Raw genomic sequence first — 22,097 nt, forward strand, 5'->3', positions numbered from 1 at the left:
AAGGAAAGAAATATAGTGTACATAATTTTGCATTACAGATCTGCCAAATTAAAAGTATTAATATAATTTCTTGCCGAATTCGACTCAGAAATCTGTGGTAATGCAGGAGGAGATGAGAGAAAATCATTGTATCCTGGTGAAATACTGTTGCTGGAACTCACTGAACAGAATGAACATGTTGCTTCTTCGTCCTCATCTGCCGCACGAACTATGGCTTTTCTTATTTCATTTTTCAACTTCCTTCTAACATACTCATTTCGAGGAGTGCATAGTTCTAAAGCAACATATTCCCCAAATTTGTCGTATTTGTCTGGTGCTCCTTTCGTCAGTACGTCTAATGCAGTTTTTATTGCAATGTCATATTCTTCCCCGCGTTTCCTTTTAGACGACTTCGAAGTTGTTTTCTTTTTTGCAACATTGAGAGTAGTCTCCTCGTTTTCGAAAGGCTTTTCCGAAGTTTCAAAAATTTCTACATCCTTTGGTATGACTCTGTCGGAATTTGAAGAACTCTCCGCCTAAAATTAAATACCGGTACCAAATTACCCAATTAAAACAAATCTAATCAGAAAACAATAAAAATTATCTACTGTATTATTGTTTATTACTATTATTGTTATTATTACTATTATGTAATGTTATCATAATATTATAACAGTAATGTATTAATACATCTTATTCATTGACTAAGCAGATTATTGTTCTATCATTACAGTTTCCACAAAACACGGATGAATGGCTTAAAATAGCAGAAGATTTTGAAAGACGATGGAATTTCCGTCATTGCCTGGGTGCCTTGGACGGGAAGCATGTAATTATACAAGCTCCTAGTAACAGTGGGAGCCTGTTTTGCAACTACAAAGGAACGCACATTATTGTTTTGTTGGCAATCGCAGATGCTAATTATAAATTTGTTTACGTAGACATCGGTTGTAATGGCCGAATTTCGGAAGGAGGTGTACTTTCTAACAGCAGTTTGTTCGATAAATTTGAACAAAAGGCACTACCTTTACCCTGTCCCGAACCACTTCCAGGAGGAAATATGCCAGTGCCATACTGTCTTGTTGGTAATGATGCATTTGCAATGAAAACATATCTTTTGAAACCTTATCCCTCTCGTGATCAACCAGCACCCAACCGAATTTTTAATTATCGTCTGTCAAGGGTTAGTAGAACTGTGGAAAACAGTTTCGGGATTTTAGCAAACAGATTTCGAGTACTAAGAAAACCTATGCTCTTGGATCCGAATACTGTTAAAGACGTTGTGTCGTCAATACGTGCCCTTCATAATTTCCTACTGAACGCAAATGAGTCAGCCTATTTAGGAAATGGAATGATTGATTCAGAAGATGCGGTAAGTCGAGATGTGATATCTGGACTTTGGCGTGATGAAGATAACCCTGGCAATACACTTTTTCCGCTGGAACGAGGCAAAAGAAATTACTATACAACTTCACAAAAGGATGTGAGAGATGAATTCAAAAACTATTTTATGACTACTGAGGGTGAAGTGGACTGGCAGTATAGATACATCGCAACCCACAACAGAGAATAAGAAACTTGCGTTGAAGAGGGAACTTACTAGAATATAAACTTACGAAATTAGACTGTGTTGAACAAGGAATAAGTCCCGGGATGACGAACATCAGAGCATTGAAATGTGGCCAACTACTTCGGTAATTGTCATCTGTCCCTCTACCGCTTCTTCTGTTTTCATTTTTTCAATTCTTGAGATACCTTAAACAATAGAGAATATCACATGATTGATTAATTTAAATATTGTATATATACAGTATTATATTATACTTATATACTTATTATTATAATGACCAGGCTACAATCATTATAATATATTCATGCATATTGATGTGATTTAACAATTTACTCTTAATTCAACTTCATTAAACAGTCTTTACCTGATTCCTTAAGTTGTGAAGTTTCCTTTGAACTTCAGCTCCGTAACACGAAAACCTCACTCCTATTTCCTATAAAGTTTCAAGTTTCTTCACTCTGTCACGGTAATCGGTACATTTCACATTCCACAAAATGTCCCGGTTTTCATACATTTCAATTAACAGTTTTGTTTCCTCCGGTGATCAATTTTCAGCCATCTTGCAATTGAAAATAGAACCAAGCTCTCGATAGCTTCGCCACAATTCGAACACAGTTCGTATCTGGAGAGCTAATCTCCGAGAGTGCCGGGGAGCACGTGTCGACTAGCGAGCACGTTGAGACAAGATAGCTATCGGAGAGTTGCGAGGGAATTTCCGATAGTTGCACTCGGCACTGTGTCTATTGGCGAGTGTACGGGCACCTTAACATCGCAGCCCAGGCCTTCGGCCCACTCCCCTCGACCCGCTACGCGAGGCTTGCTGGCGAATGTCGGAATGGTGCGGGGAACAAGGGGATCCTAACCTTGAGCTGGGCTAGACTTCGGTCCGTCAAATCGCCGCCGCTAATGAGAAAGACAGCGGTGGAAAAAGAAGGCCCAAAGACTCGAAGTTCTCCGGAAGGGTCCGAATTGATGGGATTCACCCATGTGCTACAGTATCACGAATTTGTTTTTGCATTTGCATGACATCTTACGGGTTGCTTATAGTGGGAAATTATTGGTATACGTCAGTTGATCTCAGAACAATTTTAGTTTATCTGAAGTTATAGTATTTAACGTGACTGTGACCTTGTGATGTTACTTTTGTGAAATGGCTGAACTGTGTGTAAGTTGTTGGATAATCCGTTCTCGCAACTGAAATATGAACATAAATTGCTGATAATTAAACATGGTAAGCCTACCCCACATCTTACACAGTTACAGTGTGAACAGGAGGAGAAAAACAAGAATCCATACAAAGGGGTATTTCAACTTAATTATGAAAAGTATTTGTGGTTATGTGGCTCATGCGAACTTCACAAACTTTATTGTTGGCCATGCTTATTGTTTGCAACTGAGAAAATAATAATAATAATAATAATAATAATAATAATAATAATAATAATAATAATAATAATAATAATAATGTCCACCTCTGTGGTGCAGTGGTTAGTGTGTTTAGCTGCCATCCCCGGAGACCCAGGTTCGAATCCCGACTCTGCAACGAAATTTGAAAAGTGGTATGAGGGCTGGAACGGGGTCCACTCAGCCTCGGGAGGTCAACTAAGTAGAGGAGGGTTCGATTCCTACCTCAGCCATCCTCGAAGTGGTTTTCCGTGGTTTCCCACTTCTCCTCTAGGCAAATGCCGGTTTGGTAACTAACTGGTAACCGCTTCCTTCCCTGTTCCTTGTCTATCCCTTCTGATCTTCCCATCCCCCACAAGATCCCCGTTCAGCATAGCAGGTAAGGCCGCCTAGATGAGGTACTGGTCCTCCTTCCCAGTTGTATCCCCGACCCAAAGTCTCAAGTTCCAGGACACTGGCCTTGAGTGTAGAGGTGGGATCTCTCTCTGAGTCCGAGGGAAAAACCAACCCTGGAGGACAAAAGGATTAAGAAATAATAATAATAATAATAATAATAATAATAATAATAATAATAATAATAATAATAATAATAATAATGCATAGCCTCTGGAAAGGCTTGATGGTGACCTGATGAAATGAATGGTGAAGACGTCATAAGCACCCAGTCCCCCAGCTAGTGGAATTAAGAATATGATGAAGCTGATTCGTTGGCTACCATCTACATTGATCAGGTGTTGAGTATTGGCAGTAGCAGAGGCTAGGTCTTGTGAACCATCCTTAATACAGCAGGCTACTCCGAAGGCTATTAGCTGCAGCTCAAAACCCTTAAGGCTTGACGTTCACTAAACCAACTATCGAAACAGGGGTAACCTAAGTCTAGTGATAGCCCATGTCTTGATTGCAGCATACACCACTGCTTTTTCCCCAGCAGTATTATTTTAGAGAATCGTAATGAATTTCATCCTGAAGGTATTGCTCATATCTCCAGGAATTTAATTCACGACGACTCCTATCTGCCAGTCTTCTGTCCGTTCCGACAATAATACGTGGCCATTACTCTCTACCGACCAATGAGATATCGAACAAGGAAAAGCAATGGAAACAATGAAACAAAAGTATTTAAAAATTGACGTTTTAGTCCGGCTGCTTGTCTGGTCATCGTAGTGGCCTTCGATTCAGAGGGCCAGGGTTCAATTCTCAACCACGTCGGGGATTTTAAGTATGCACCGTTAATTCCTATGGCTGAGGGAATTGACGTACGTGCTTGCTCGTCTCTCAACAAATTTTAATATACACAACGCATCACACTACCAATCACAACTGAAACGCACTTCACACACGGGTGGCGTCAGGAAGAACATCCGGTCGTAAACTGGGCCAAATCTACACACGTGCAGACCCGAAGAAATTGGTGCTCAAATAGGAGTTATCGCAAAATAGCCACTCCCGCTCAATAGGTTCATTCTCTTTCCTCTGAATGATTAGGAGTTACAGGAAGTATTTTTGGAAACAACCTCAATTTAGAGATGTCACAAAAATACTTAGGAGGGGAAATACAAATTTATGGGACAAGAAATATCTTGTTTCTTTACTGGATGTACTTTCTTTCTTCATCTGGCAAAACAATCAGACTTGCACCGGGAGGTACACCTCGACTCCGCGCATTCAAAAGAAGTGCCTTAATAAACTCTATCTATCCAATAAAATGTGAAATTGCTTCTGCAGGAAGTTGGAAAAGTAATCAGAAGATGTCACTACTGAATTATTGAGAAGTTTGTCATTTCTAAGTTTCATAAACTGATTGGATTTATTTTGTTTTGGTGTACTTCAAGAAGTTTAAACTTTCCTCCATAAATGTCATTATAAAAAGTACTCTGGTCATGCACTCTGGTGCAAGGTGGAAGAACTTGTAATTTAAAGAAGTTTTGTGTTTCTAGGTTTTCATAACTGTATCAATGTTCATTTATTTTTGGGTTGGCAACACTTCTTTTTATCCCGCCAGTTTTGAATCTGGCCAATAGGAATTTTCTGTAATTATTTTTCAGCCTATCACAGGCTTCTTGTCGCTTTTTTAACTGTCCAATAAAAATTGAGAGAGTGTGTCCGGATTAGTCCAGAATTCTCTCGAACCTTCCCTTCGGGTATATAAGCTGCGGCTTTTCGGGCTACCTTGTCATTTGATCACCGAATTTCTAAGAGTGTGTGTTAAGACAGGAGGCGGGGCGCCTCATTCTTCGCCAGGCAGTTCATCAGCCCAGGTAATGGCCATCAGTTTTATCTCTCTGCAGCTACCTCCGTCCACTTACACGACGGGAAGGTTCAAATTTCTAACTGTGTAACCACCTTTTTCTAAAATGTAAATTTTCTTCCGGCTAATGTAAAGTTTCATAAAGTCTTAAACTGTAAATCGGGGATAGAGAGTGTGTTACCCTCTCGAGTTCCCCTTCAACTTGGTTTGAGGTGACTACGATTTTTGCAACTCTCTTTCTTTCTTTCTCGTAATGCATTACATTAACCTTCTTTCGAGTCACCTCAGTAGCTTGGGATTAACCCCTGTATAATCGGGTCGAGAGCCCAGTTAGGATTTTATACTTCATTATCCAGGAGTACAAGTGTACGCCTCCATTCGTTCTGTTTTAGGGCCAGTAATCTAACCTGTTCTTTATCCACGAAGGCCCAGTAGTTTGGGTATCAGATACCCCTATGTAAAAGTAATTTCAATAGTAAATTGTGCCTAGAGAGGCCAGAGAGTGTAAGATTTTTGATGTAATGTTGCCTTATAGAGGCTGTAAGGAATTTGTTGATGTTGGAGAGCATGTAAGTTCTTTTCTAAGTTTTCTGTAATAGTGAGGGGTGCCTCTGGAAGCTAGATATTGTAACTTTGGGAGCAAAGTGCTCTTGAATTGGGGTATTTCTGCCCTTGCCAAAATTATACCTCATTTACGAAATTGTGAAATGCAAACTAGGGGCTTGAAGCCCAAAGTTGTTAAAGTTCTGAATCTTGGATTTTCCAATTCTTGGAATTATCATTGTACCTATATCCTCATTATTTCACTGAGTGAAAAATTTGTGAATTTTGTGATTTAAAGAGAAATATAACCTTTGTTAAAGTTTTTAATTAATTTTTGATATTGTAGTTAGACCCATTCTACCCAGCACATTCTTTCACCTCTGCGCTCCACCAAAACACGGTAACAAGTGGAAGCAGAGCGTGGTTGAATGGGTCTAGATTAAACCGCTTTTGACGGCTAGAAGTAGGTTTTTGTTTGGAACACTAAGAATTTTCCCGGTCGCTGGGAAATTTTCCGAATTATTAACTTTCTGTCAACATGTCTGGTCCTCGTGAAGTCCTCGCTCCCGGGTACTTGCGCAAGGAGGAATTGATTTATGAGTTACTCATTAGAAAGATTCAATCTGGAGGCAGAGTTGTGGCAGATATAGCCAAACTTAAAGAGTCATTAGAACTGCTTATTTGTATCCCAGTCTTTGGGAAAAGGAAATTGATGAGGCTCTATCCACGATCACGGACAATACCAGCGAGCTAGCATCCGTAGTGAGTTTTTTAAGTAAACGATCCATCAGCTAACCAGCTTAAGAGAGTACAGGCTAGACTGCTCCGTTTTTACAACAAGTCTAGGGAGCTATTGTCTCTAAAGTTGAAAGAGGTCCATGCAAAGGAGGCTAGCAATTTGGTCGAACATCTGTCGGAAATGTCAAATAGTTAGTCAATTTTTGACTAGAGCAGCTGCTCCCAAAACCGACCAAGTCGCTTTAATAAATTTGCCTACTGAGGAGGATTCTTCCACAACTGTAGAAAGAAGAAAATCGGTGGCAACTCAACAAACTTCAAACCCATTGGAAACTGAGTCTGGTCATCATAGACAACTTCAACCCCTTTTTTTAATAATGCTGTGTTAGACACCTCTCAACATTCTACGCCGTCACCAATTATGTCACCCGGTTTCAGTAGTTTGCCTCACCCATTGGCTATGTTGCTTAAAGGAATTTCTATATTTTCAGTAAACTCCACGAACGAACTCATTTCATTCCTCAGGTTCTTAGTTGAATGTCAAGATCACGCTTTAGTGTTTTCTCTCTCTCATTCTCAAATACCACAAATCATGTATCCATATTCCGTAGGCGTCCTCTCGGACAAGATAGTCAAAGCTATAGCTGCTAGATCATCCATAGAAGATTTCCACGCCCACCTGTTGGCAAACGTTATTCCGGCTAGAGCAATGTCATCATTGATCCAGAAGTTTTATTTTAGGGTAGAGCTATTGGATGAGAATCTTGCGGATTTTATCCAAGACATTAAATTCTACACCAGGGTGTTCGCTCTTCATTTTTCTGAAGACCAGATAGTGCATCCTATTCTCGAAGGCAACTCTCCGCCTTATAGGTCCTACCTATGTTTTGCCTCTCGTCCTCAAACCTTTTCAGAGTTAGAGGATATGGCTGTTTCAGCTGAAGGAGTAAGGTATGCCGACATCTTACGAGTTGCGAAGAAGCCCCCTCCGTCTTCTCATAGTTTTCGGCCTCCAACTCGCTGAACTTTCACCACCCGCAAATGCTATGCTTGTGGGTCAACGGAACATTTGCGGACTAAGTGCCCATTGATTACATTGAGTGGGACAAAGAATGGAGCAGAGTTATCTCAAGGTTGTTTCAAATGTGGGTCGTTTACTCACCTCGCCAAGAATTGCACCAATGTCAATGGCACCCCCTCCTGCTCAACTTCTGGCGCAACCTCCGCGAACTCCGATAATAAAAAGTGACCAGTGTCATCGGCTGAGTCCGCGTGTGCAACTTCCCTAGGCTCAGCTCCTGTTGTACCCAGTAAAAGCTCTGGTCAGGTTTCTTCTAATCTGTCGTTTGAAGGCCCCAAAGTATGCCTCAGAATTGCGGCAGAGACACCCGCTTTTGTGCCATTACTTAAAATTGAAGTGAACAATGAAACCGTCACTGCTCTATTAGACTCAGGGAGCATGTGTTCTATAATTTCGGCTGAATAGTATTCTAAATTAAGACTGTTTTTAAGTTCCCTGACTATTGTTCGTCCTCTGTCCAATGCGTTTCGGCCAACTCTTCTCCATTAGATATTTTAGGTGTCATCTTTGGTAAAATTCGTATTTCTAAATTCACCTGGAAAATAAAATTGTTTTTGGCTAAACACTTGTCTTGCCCTGTAATATTGGGGGCGATTTCATGTACTATACCGGTCTGGTGCTCGAAATTCAGAGCAAGTCGTGCAACTTCAAATTTGCTAATAATTGTAAGATTCATCTGTTAAAGTGTAATTCTGAGTCATGTTCATCTGTTTCGCCTACCTAGGAGGAGATGTTGTTAGATCTTAGACATCTACCTGAGGAGCAGGCTGAAAGTATTCGTAAATTGTGTCAGTCCTTTCCTGACGTATTTTCTGATACTCTTCGTCTTACTGACCTTATCGAATAAAAGATTGAGGTCACAGATTCAATTCCAGTTAGTTTTCCGCCTTATAGGCTATCTCCACCCAAAATGAAGGCTCTTAAAGAGATCATCGATCAAATGTTAAAAGTTGGTATTATGCGAAATTCAAAATCGGCGTACTCATCGCCCATTTTTCTTGTGCCGAAACCCCAAGGTGACTTCAGGCCTGTGATTATTACAGGGCTTTGAACTGTAAGGTGGTGTTACAATCTGTGCCCCTTCCTGATCTTCACTCTTGTTTTTCATGGTTTCGGAAAGCCAAGTTCTTTACTATCCTGGATCTTAATCAAGCGTACAACCAGATTATTCTAGCTGAACAATCAAAACATCTAACTGCCTTTGCCACGGATTGGAACTTGTATGAGTACAACCGCGTGCCTTTCGGGCTTCCCAAATGGGCAGCTGTTCTTACTAGACTGCTAGATAGGGTCTTCTCGGACATCAAATTTGAATACTTGTATCACTACCTTGATGATGTCGTTGAATTTTCTGAGACTTTTGAAGAACACCTAGATCATCTAAAGTAAGTACTCATTCGCCTTTGTAAGGCTGGGTTGACTGTGAAGTTATCCAAGGTAGCTTTTGCTTAGCTTTCCATGTCATTCTTAGGGCATAGTGTGTCGCCCGATGGGGTTTCCATTCATTATTCTAGAACACAGGCCATCCGTGATTTCAAACCTCCTAAGGACATCAAAGGTATTGCCAGGTTCATAGGCACGGTGAATTTCTTCAGAAAATGTATTCCTAACTTGGCTAATAGAGTAGCGCCCTTGAACTTACTCCGTAGGAACGGCGTCAAATTTGAATGGGGGCCATCGCAAAAAAGCCGCTTTTGAAGATCTGAAATTAGCTCTTTGTAACGCCCCTGTATTAGGTATGCCTGATTTCTCAAAGAAAATAATTGTCCAAACCGACGCCTCGTCATCGGCGGTTGCTGCTGTCCTTCTTCAGGAAACGGAACTTGGAAGGCGACCTATTGCCTACGCTTCTACGACCTTATCGGTTCAAGAGGCCAAATATTACATCTATAAACTTGAGGGGTTGGCAGTTTTGTTTGCTCTAGGGAAGTTCCGCTTTATCTAGAACATGTCAAATTTGACTTGGAAACGGATAACCAAGCCTTAAGTTGGGTATTAGCTAGGCCGCGTCGTACTGGTCATATAGCCCGCTGAGCCATCAGGATTTCTGCCTTCCAATTTGATGTGAGGCATATTCGAGGATCTGAAAATGTAGTTGCGGATGGACTAAGCCGTATGTTTTCTCATGAAGAGGAGACCTCCGAACTAGAAAATAGTTACTCTCTTCCCACGCCCATTCCTTCGGGCATTAATGCCATTCTAAGTGATGCCCCCATGTTATTTCGGGATATTGAAAAATACCAACGTGAAGATCCAATTGCTGGCTCCTATTATGGAAACACTTTCTTCTGGGGAACATGTCGTCCCTTATGTGTTGAGAAACGGGGTTTTGTGTTGCCCGTCGAGGCATGACCAAAAGGTGAAAGTAGTAGTTCCATCTGTGCTTGTGCCTATGATCTTCAAGTATTATCATGAGACCCCATTAGAGGGGCACTTGTGCATCTTCAATCCTCGGGAAAAGATCCGAGTGATGTTTATTTGGAAAGGTATGGAGGGTAAAATTAGATAAATGCTAAAAGCTTGTAAACCTTTTTGCTTAGCAAGCCCACCTTGTCCACTAAGCTAGGTCTATTGTCATCTCATCAAGCGTCTCGCCCTATGGAACGTCTATATATAGATTACGTCGGACCGTTCCCACAATCAAAGGGGAACGCAAATAAATTTATTCTGATGTGTGTAGATGGTTTTACCAGATTTTCCTGTTTATTTCCGACTAAGCTGGTTACAGCTCAGTCTACTATTTCTTGTTTGAATACTATTTTTGCTTCTTTTGGTCCTTGTCAATATATTGTTTTGATAATGCTAAGGCATTCACATCTAACTTATTCCGTAAGTTGTTTTACCTGTCTATCTCACACGTAACAACTTCAGCTTATTACCCTCAACAGTCTCCGACTGAGCGGGTCAATCGTAATCTCCGTTCTGCATTAATCGCTTTTCATCATGAAGATAATTCCAAGTGGGATACTTCCGCACATTGGTTGGCTTTCGCTCTAAATTCGGCGGTTCATGAATCCCATAATTTCAATCCAGCATCTCTCATGTTTAATTTTGTTCCTAACACGCCGCTCTCTACTCTTTGGTCACTTAATGACATATTACCAGAGACAATAGATCCCGATAATCTTGGAAATCTATGGAAGAGGGCTAAACACAATCTTAAAGTCTCTCATGAAAATGTTAGAGAAAGATATGATCATGGACGGAGGCCCACTAATTTAAAAGACGGAGATCAAATCATGTCAAAAAATTTCGTTCCTGTGGGCAAGCTTGCCCCCAGATTCCATGAGTCATGCTTCATTCTCGATTTTTTGACACCAGTTACATTATTGGTCAGTAACCCAGCCACAGAGAGGATCTTTAGGGTACACTTCTCTCAGGTGAATCCTGTGTAATTGCATTGTTGTTTACATTAGCCATCTAAATTAGGCTGGAGTCGAAGGTTATGTTTCTTTGAAGAAAAATATTATTTTAAAAGATGTTAATGATTGACTCGAGGTCTTCTGCCCCGTGTTTGTATATTACCTGATATGTACGATCTTCCTCTCTGATTTTACCATTGGTCAATTCCCTGGTGGCCATTACCAAGCCCCTGTCTCCTGCTTCCACGCATTATTGACACACACGCACACACACTCACCATCTACGCCGCCCGCCCATCTGCCTCACACGAATAAATATCGTACTCTCTAAACTCCAGCAACACATCTCTGTCGCCCAGATCTTATTGTGTCAGTCCCCCCTCAGTCGTCGTCTGCCGTGGCGCAACATCTAGCGAGCGATACTGGCGTGGGGTATGTGCCCACTCCTCTCTAGTGAAGACTCCTTGTGGACGGAGCGCTGGAGCTCCATCCCTCCGGCAAGGGCTGAGTTGCGCTAACCCTACCGCCAACCCATCTGGGGACTGCACATATACATCTAATCTGCGGCGACCTTCACCACGACTACCCCTCTCGTAGTAGCGGGAGAGGTGTATCTGAGGGTACTTGAGGGGTCCGGGCGACCTCATCTGGGTATCGGCAGCGGTGGCAGGTCTTGCCGTCAAACTTTATCAGCCTGTAATTAACTTCTACGTTCACAAGACGACTTCAATCTGTTTTTCCAAATTTTCTACAAATTAACTGTCGGAAAATACTCATCACCTTAAATATTTCAATGAATTTTTTCTCTTCTGTCAAATTTCTTCCGTGTCACCCCAAGGAAGGACCTTTGGCGGGGGGAGGTCTGCACCGGGAAGTACACCTCAACTCCGCGCATTCAAAAGAAGAGCTTTAATGAACTCTAACTATCCAATAAAACGTGAAATTGCTCCTGCAGGAAGTTGGAACAGTAATCAAAAGATATCACTACTGAATTATTGAGAAGTTTGGCATTTCTTAGTTTCATAAACTGATTGGATTTATTTTGTTTTGTTTTGGTGTACTTCAAGAAGTTTAAACTTTCCTCCATAGATGGCATTACAAACAACTCTGGTCATGCACTCTGGTGCAGGGTGGAAGAACTTGTAATTTAAAGAAGTTTTGTGTCTCTAGGTTTTAATAACTGTATCAATGTTCATTTATTTTTGGGTTGGCAACACTTCTTTTTTTTATTCCTCCAGTTTTGAATCTGGCCAATAACAATTTTCTGTAATTATTTTTCAGCCTATCACAGGCTTCGTGTCGCTTTTTTAATTGTCCAATAAAAATTGAGAGAGTGTGTCCGGATCAGTCCAGACTTATCTCGAACCTTCCCTTCGGGTATGTAAGCTGCGGCTTTTCGGGCTACCTTGTCATTTGATCTCCGAATTTCTAAGAGTGTGTGTTGAGACAGGAGGCGGGGCGCCTCATTCTTCGCCAGGCAGTTCATCAGCCCAGGTAATGGCCATCAGTTTTATCTCTCTGTAGCAATGGCGTATGCTGGTATCAAGACGTGGGCTACCACTAGATTTAGGCTACCCCTTTTCAATAGTTGGTTTAGGGAACATCAAGCCTTAAGCATTTTGACCTGCATCCAATAGCCAACGGAGCTGCCCGCTGTGTTGTCAAGGCTCCTTCTCAAGCTACTGCCCTGGCCTCTGCCACCGTCAATACTCAACACCTGACCAATCGAGTTGGTAGCCTAAGATTTAGCAAATTGAAGTCCAGCTTTGAGGCTAAATTGATAGAATGCTTGCCTTTGGTCCGACGGCCCCGGTTCAATTTTCAGAATCAACCCCCTCATACTGTTAATTCCCCTGGCTTGCGAACTGGGTGTTTATGACGTCTTCGCCATTCATTTTATCCTTATTAGGTCACCACCAAGCCTATGTAGATGCCATGCACTATTATTATTATTATTATTATTATTATTATTATTATTAACATCATCATCATCATAATCGTTAAATAACAATGTTGAATTTTGCAGCGGTCGTACCCGTCGCTCAATGGTTAATTATCTTCCTCGGAAGATCAGTGGTGGTGTCCGACCCATGATCACGGGTTCGATTCCAACCAACAAAAGAGAACACTAAACCTGAAATATTGCGTTTCATTTTAGCAGATCTATCAATAAGGAGAAAACTATACTACTGCTATAACAGCAGCCCTGCAGTGTCTTCTTACAGGGATGTAGAAGTAAACGGGAGTGAAATACCAGCACTCCGTTATTTATATATTTAAGACAGAAGGATGAGGTAAGGAAGTATATACGATGAGTAACACATGGTGATAGTAGTGGCGATCTGACGGACCGAAACCTAGCACAGCTATCCTCCGCCGGTCCCCGCCCGTGTAGGCAGACAGCAGCAAGCCGCGTGAGGCGAGTCGATGGGAAGGGACGAGAGTCTGGGCTGCAATATCAGTCTCCGAAGCCTTGTTCCCAGAAATACGTGCGACGTGTTTTCTCATTGCTTTCAAGGTTTACAAATGGAACAATGTGTCAGATGCTTACAATGTAATGTGCTTTAGATTTCCATCGCTCGCATTTGAGGTTTGGGCTTCACTGATAGCCTTGGTAGCCCTCAGTATACGCCACTGCTCTGTAGCTACCTCCGCCAACTTACACGAGGGGAAGTTTCACATTTCTAACTATTGTGACCGTATCGGCACAATTAATGTTTATTTCAAGGGATATGCTTGGTAAGGAAGCAGGCAGTAAGCTTTCATTGTGTGGATGTTGGGAGTAGCATCAGGTTGTGCAATAGGACGCCCGCCAGAGAGGCGCCTCACCCGCCCACTGGGTGGCTTAAAGAATCCCCGAACTAGGCACACGTCATAGAAGAAGCAGCAGAAGAACACTATTTAGCGACCCCATATTGGAAAACAAATGCCAGCGTACAGCGGTGCCAAAGCGATCGGGCCAAATTTAATGTATTTTTGGCGTAAATAAGGCTTGATTAACAAAACTGCACCCGTCAGAGCAGTGTGCTGAATTTTGGTGGAATTATAAAGTCAGGTGTTCTGATAGAAAATACTCTCCAAGCGAAAAGCGTTGGTAAACAACTTATATAACTGCGTTAGCGTACGGACGCTTAGTGTAAAGCCAGATGCCTTCGGGGACTCCCTACTTCCCCTCCAAGCTGATTAATTAATTACTGCGGATCCGCCGAACATATTCAACTCCGCATGGCATAGCGCACTTGTGCATAACCAAGTCACACAGTCTAGCGTATTGCTAATTTCGACAGGCTGGTTTATCCAGGAGCAGTCGAAATAAGAGTGGGGGATGAACTCGCTAGCCACCCCTACCGCCGGCTTCACTATAAGTTTTCGCACTTCCCAAGGAACATCAGCATTCGGTGAGGAGCTTTCGACGGGAAACGACGGCCGGTTCGCTATCGGATTTACCGCTCCTTTGTATACTATGTGAACAAAGCGGGAGTGAAATTTTTCAGTGTTTTCGCTTATAATTTGTGATAGGCAACAGAAGATTATGGTAATGAGATGTACTTAAGATATCGGTTGCAAACTAGACTAAGACTTCATGAAATATGAAGTAGGGTTGTGTATAGCAATGACTACATGGTAGTACGCAGAACTTCTGTAGGAGAACGCTCTCGGAGATTAACAATCAATAGCCGTAAGAATGAACTAGTGAGAGGGACAGAATCACAGTATTCGAAGACCTATTCAAAATAGGTAGGGTAGAGACAAAGAACTGTATAAATCTACGCTGGTTTCTGAACAAAGCGCAGGTCATATTATTAACTGATCAACAGGCAGTGAGAAGTGTTCCTGAACTATTAAAATATACAGAAGATAGGGATAGAAAATTCAGAACCATGCGGATGCTGGGAATGCCCGTATTAGCAGTGCAATTGAGGTAGACTAGCTGAAAGTAGCCGGTATAATCATCTCCATGTAACTGTCAGTGGGTAGACAAAGAAGTAGTAGGAGTGAATGGTGACACGTGAGCAAGAAATCGATAAATTGTGTAAATTACAATCTAATTTCAGTGATCCGTGTGCTACTAAAATGGATTACGCGAGACAAGATATGGAACTTCTGAACTCCAGGACTCCAGGATCCGGCGCCATGAAGTAATCCAACATGGGTAGGCCTCCGGAACTTTCGGAGGGGGCCGAAGACATCAACCGTTGAGTACAAAGTTATGTTTCTATTCCAATGCTAGTATTTCCCTTTGTAAATAACAGTCATGAAGTATAGGGTTATTAATAGAATGATTAAATAGGCTAAATCCGCCTAGAATGGTCGGGAATCCTTTTATTCATTTTGGTTTTAATTAATTAGATATGAGAAGGGAGTGATCCTATGTTAGTGTATAGAATTTGGGACCCCTTTTAGTGGCTATATTTGCATGTTATCATATTTTGTTTATTTAGTGCTGAGAAGGAATTGAGGGGGAAAAGGAGTAGAATGATATGTAGATTAATGATGTAGATCTCATCTGAGCAATTGCCTAAGTTACGCAGGGATTAGCGAGGTGACAGAGTCATCAACAAGTGCCCGTATAAAAGGAAAGGCTTGGGCTAGAATCAGCACTATGTTCGTAAAGGTAGAATTAGTAGTTTGTTGCATGTTAAGATAAGTTTTGGCTGTAACTGAAGATGTTCAAGGAATGAGGTGCCGAGGTTTGAACCCCTGTCCTCCACTACACTAGTGAGGTTACACGAAGAAGGTCTGTTAGTGGTTTGGCAGGATTTAATAATTTAAATTAATTTTAATTTTATTATTATTATTATTATTATTATTATTATTATTATTATTATTATTTTCTTTCATATGTATTTTGATCGATGATTTCATGCCGATCTATTTAAATGGCAAATTAATGTTATGCCAGGTACACAATCTATACCCACACGGGTGAAATTAGGAGACGTTGTCCTTCGAGGAAAGGCGATCGGAAGTGTGAATGAGGATACGAGTGGAAATGAATGGTTAAATTCCAGCTGCTAGTATAATGAGGGAGTTTTTGATATAATCTGGCTGAGTAATAAAAATAATAAATAAATAAATAATTATCGTAACGAGCTAATTTGAGCAGGTGACCCTGCATTAGCTAAATTGAATGATGTTATTGACTCAGTGAGCGTGGTGAATTAGTCTCGACGTGGTGCGAGAGGGGAACGGACTTGGGTCAGGATTTATGGCCAGAGAAAAGGAGAACTCGCCTTGTTAAGAAAGCGTTTCTGGTAGAATGTGGCGTTCTACTGTGTGAAATAAGACACAAATTTTATGTAACTACTACACACTGTCCATTAGCCTTGACCCGAAAAACAATGTAGAGAGTAACTACTGTACGAGACATGATTAGCTTAGTTAGGGTTTTGCATTACGGCGCCCTGGATGGGGACGACCAGAGTCTCAGGTTCAAACCTCGTGTGAGCACAGCAGGGATCAACATCTCGCTAAGACAGCGGGTTACAACGGATTAACTACAGCCATTGTCTTTATTGATACATGTGTTTGATATATTTCTTTTCCATGATGTGTTTTTGTTTACTTGTAATCGATGTCGATTTGAATCTAGACTTCGTGAAAGTCCACTGGTAGGGATTGCAAGTGATAGTTCGTTGTTCAAGTCTGTGTTTAATTTTATATGGAAGACTTGAGTCCATTTATATTTCTTTTCCGTGATTTAGTGATGGATTTCTGATATGGTCAGAATGTTCGGATTAATCGTGTTTTATATTTACTTTATTGATTTCTTAAGTTAGCCGACCATTCAAAAAGCGGACAATTTTCTTTTGTGTAAATAGATTTTAATGTGTAATACGGGATTCAGTCCCATGGAATACTCGCATTGGGGGAACATGGCTTGTTTTGTTTGTGTGAATATGGTAGGGTCATTTTATTGTTTATGTCGTACTCAGTGGTTTATGGTAAACCGGGTGATAGCACGCACAGAACAATCGCGATAATACACAAAACAACCTGTGTAGCATACATCCAAACCAATGTAGTATTTATGTAAGCAATGTAGGACACAGGCAATTCAAAGTGATAGTACGTGAGGAGGTGAGATCATATTAACAACCTCTCGGTTATTCTCTGTTTTGGTAGAGACAGTACCAGCGAACGTTGCCGTCCACATAGATTTTTTCTGTGGAATGTGGAGGTAACAGCTGATGTCAATGGCAGCACGGATTTTTCCGCTGCTGAAATAAGTGATTGCTTATATCAATTGTGTAATAAGTATCAAGAGTGTATGTAAATATTGTATATTTCATCGAGTGAATAGTAAATTGTTCTAAACTATTTCGTGCCTATCTATACCGAAAAACATGCATCCAGAATCCTCTTCCGTTCATTGTAGGCCTTTAAGATAGTTTATGTTTGATAGCCTCTATATGCCGCGGACGGTCTTCGGCCCTGAGGAGTCCGTGTTCAGACCTCAGGAACGGGAGAGTAGCTTTGACCTAGCTGAGCCGTATGGCCGATAACTTCTCATGTGAGTGGATTAAATATACAATCCCAATGAGGAAAAATCGGCACAGGCCAAAAAGGTCCCTTGACTATCGACTTCCGTGGAGCATGGTCCTATGTGTTCGTGACCCGAAAGGGTTGGTTTGTTGTCACATGGTCCCATGAGTCATGGGGGACGGTGGGAAAGGTTCCACTATGTAACCACCTTTTTCTAAAATGTAAATTTTCTTCCGGATAATGTAAAGTTTCATAGAGTCTTAAATTGTAAATCGGGGATAGAGAGTGTGTTACCCTCTCAAGTTCCCCTTCAACTTGGTTTGAGGTGACTACGATTTTTGTAACTCTCTTTCTTTCTCGTAATGCATTAAATTAACCTTCTTTCGAGTCGCCTCAGAAGCTTGGGATTAACCCCTGTATAATAGGGTCGAGAGCCCAGTTAGGATTTTATACTTCATTATCTAGGAGTACAAGTGTAGGCCTCCATTCATTTTGTGTTCGGGCCAGTAATCTAACCTTTTCTTTTTCCACGAGGGCCCTGTAGTTTCGGTAACAGATACCTCTGTGTAAAAAAATTTCAATAGTAAATTGTGCCTAGAGAGGCCAGAGAGTGTAAGATTTTTTATGTAATGTTGCCATGTATAAGCTGTAAGGAATGTGTTGATGTTGGAGAGCATGTAAGTTCTTTTCTAAGTTTACTGTAATAGTGAGGGGTGCCTCTGGAAGGCTAGATATTGTAACTTTTGGAGCAAAGTGCTCTTGAATTGGGGGATTTCTGCCCTTGCCTAAATTATACCTCATTTACGAAATTGTGAATTTGCAAACTAGAGGCTTGAAGCCCAATGTTGTTAAAGTCCTGAATCTTGGATTTTCCAATTCTTGGAATATCATTGTACCTATATCCTCACTATTTCACTGAGTGAAAAATTTGTGAAGTTTGAGATTTAAAGAGAAGTATAACCTTTGTTAAAGTTTTAAATTAATTTTTGATATTGTAGTTAGACCCATTCTACCCAGCACCTTCTTTCACCTCTGCGATCTACCAAAACACGGTAACAAGGCTTATCCCCTCTACTTCAAAATATCTGTTTGTAAACATCACTTACTACGTCCCAGTCCGTCATATGTTTGTTGCTCATTCTTCTGTAACCTCCATTTTTCCTTAAATTTGATCGCATAAAAATAGTGGAGTGTAAAGGATATTTGTGTTTTACGGAATGTTTCTTCCCTGTGACTGATGCCTTTACAAATATTCATACAAGTAGCATTAGAAGTAGCATTTGTACGTGTTGAGCTTGACGCAAGTGCGATAACGGGTATAACTTGAAAACAATACTCTCTCGCCCATGGGTTACAAATACAGATACCGAGCTCGAATTATTATTATTTTACGATTATGAATATTATTATCATCATTATTTTACGATTATTATTATTATATAATTGCGAAACACACTGTAACTTCCAGAATGGTAATAGGCACGAGAACGATTGAGAATATTCTGTACATTACAATCTATGTATTTCGCACTCTAGAATCTTCACGAAGGTATTTCTTGTAACGTATCTCTCTGGAAGTGTGGCCAGGATATATATAAAGAGACGATCTTGACGGTGAAGTCAGTTTTTGGGAGTTGCTGTTAAGTGAGTTGTTAGAAGAGAGTTATTGTGTAGCAAGGTGCAACATGCTTTCAAAGCAGTCAACAGGTTTATTTGTATTATTCAGTTGTTTTCAAATGACGGTTTGTGATGTCGTGATGTGACTGCTTTTGTTGTGACAGCAGTGATCAAGATTATGTGTGTTTTTAATTTGTAACTACATGTAAATAAAATAATTTTGCCAACTGACAGCATCTCGTGTGAGTCTTTGTGGATACGTTGAGCTATAAAAGTTTGAATTTTACTCATCTTAAGCTAGCAAAATGTGTACTCACTCTCTTTAATGTATTTTTCCCCTCACGATGAGCAAATTCTGCACTCACTTAAATATCACTTTTTATTACTACAGTATTTAGACGTCTTGTTGATATGAACGAATGAATGAATACAATTTAGGTTTTCAGCTCGTTTCTTCTTATTTCGGTCATGCAATGCTCGTGTGGCCTCGGAAGAGAGCTGGTGCAGTTGTTTCGAGTTTACGCCGTATAGGCGACCTGCGCGTTGTGAGGATGATGCCCTGCCTATGGCAAATTCTAATGCTGAAGGCGGCACACACACACACACACCCAGCCCCCGAGCTACTAGAATTAACCAACAAAGGTTATAATCACCGACCCGGCCGGGAATTGAACCCGGGATGCACTGGACCAGAGGCCAGCACACTAACCATTTAGCCATGGAGCCGGACACGCAATGTTATCATGTTTACCTTGAATATATATTGATGAAGAAATAATAATAATATTAATAATAATATTATTGAATTTACTGTTTTCGGAGATGCCGAGGTGTGTAAATTTCGTCCCGCAGGAGTTCGTTTACGTGCTAGTAAGTCTACTGACACGAGACTGACGTACAGTAATTGAGCACCTTCAAATACCACCGGACTGAGAGAGGTTCGAACATGCCAAGTTGGAGTCAGAAAGCCAGCGTCTCAACCATCTGAACCACTTAGCCCGGCTGATGAAGAAGTGGTATGGAAAGAATAGTAATATCAGGTAGCCCTTACTCATGAAGGGCTAGTTTATAAATAAATGAAGTCCGGCAAATCGGTGGCACATTAGGCACTCTAAATTGGTGGTGGATTAGGCCATTCTAAGCAAATTATATCCATAACATTTTAGTCTATAAATTTAAATCAAAATTATGAAAGGTCAATGTTTTGTTCTCAGTAACCGTTCAGGCAGCAGTAGCTAAGTACTGTACGTTTGCAAGAGCTCGAGTGGGTTGGGGCGATACAAGGTCGGTGAGGGAAAGTTACAGGAGCACATTAGACGTATGCACTTCCCACAGGGGCGTATTCTCCTTGAATGCAAGGCATCCATTGCATGCGTTATGATAATACAAAGAACTGTCTGATGTACGATTTTAGGTTGTTTCAAGTCGAATATTAACGACTTCATCTCTCAGAAGTTCAAAAGGTCCGCGCAACTGTCCTGGTTCCGTTGCTTGACTACGTGTGGTGCTGGTGTAGTCTCGCCGTCTACACCACTCTAGGAAGAAAGAGACAGCGAATGGACGAGTTCAGGAAGAAAGGCATTCAATCTTAAAATTGCATTCGGTGGCAGACGTAGTTCTGAAACCCTCCGAACGATGTCGCTGCAATTGAAACTTGGTCAGAATTTGTCACCCTATATCCGTGCTACCCTCTGCCATCTATTAGCAACTTGGAGAAAGTCGGCATCTTTACAGCGAACGGGACCCACAGATTACCCCCCAGCGAGAACCCAACGTGACGAAACTGACCAATGCCACTGGGGTGACTTACCTCCAGTGCTTGAGTTGTGGCTAACTAGTGAGTTAATTCATTGTATTTTCGGTGTTTTATTATATCTTGCGCAGATGTGGTATTAACGATGGATGAGTCTAAAACAGATATAATTGTAAATCAGTTTGAAAAGCCATTTACTGGCCGTTCGTTTGATGAAAAGATTCAAATAGTTAAAACCGGAAGACCTCAACCTTCCCTCGTAAATTTCTTCCTCTTCTTCTTAATCTGCTTACCCTCCAGGGTTGGCTTTTCCCTCGGACTCAGTGAGGGATCCCTCCTCTACCTCCTCAAGGGCAGTGTACTGGAGCTTCAGACTCTGGGTCGGGGGATACAACTGTTGAGGATGCCCAGTACCTCGCCTCACCTGCTATGCTGAACAGGGGCCTTGCGGGGGATGGGAAGATTGGAAGGGATAGACAAGGAAGAGGGAAGGAAGCGGCCGTGGCCTGAAGTTAGGTACCATCCCGGCATTTGCCTGGAGGAGAAGTGGGAAACCACGGAAAACCACTTCGAGGATGGCTGAGGTGGGAATCGAACCCACTTCTACTCAGTTGATCTCCCGAGGCTGAGTGGTCTCCGTTCCAGCCCTCGTACCACTTTTCAAATTTCGTGGCAGAGCCGGGAATCGAACCCGGGCCTCCGGGGGTGGCAGCTAATTATACTAACCACTACACCACAGAGGCGGACCCTCGTAAATTTAAAAACAGAAAACAAGAATTGTGTACGCACGTTCAATCCAGAAACTTACAGTAAAACTGTTTGGCTCGAGTTCACCTACATGTAATTAGGGTGAGTAGAATTGAAATTTACTTAATACGTTGTGTTAACTGCATGGTTACTAGTTGCATGCCTCAGTGGAGATTCCAGGATACGCCACTGACTTCCCATACAGTGACACCTCCGTAAGGTATGATGGTTCCATCACTCGCGCATCCGGGAAAACTGCCACAGCGAACACATGCTAACACGAGAATTACCGCCATTATAGATAGTTGCGATAGGTTGGTCAAGGTTTGTGGTGCTGTAGTTGGTCTTGGTTGAGAATTCTGAAAGTGGACAGTAGTGATCTCTTAGCCTTTATTTACGATTAATGACTATGCAATCTAAGACATGCATGCATTGATGCCAGTGTTGCCAATGCCGTGGCCAGGTTATAGTCAGACAGCCATTGTCATGGCATAATAGTAATTGTTATGCCGTTGGTGGATGATAATGAAATTAATCATTCACTAACTTTTACTCTAGGAGAAGCAGAA

Source organism: Anabrus simplex, chromosome 2 (assembly GCF_040414725.1).
Source record: "Anabrus simplex isolate iqAnaSimp1 chromosome 2, ASM4041472v1, whole genome shotgun sequence".
Taxonomy (NCBI): Eukaryota; Metazoa; Arthropoda; class Insecta; order Orthoptera; family Tettigoniidae; genus Anabrus; species Anabrus simplex.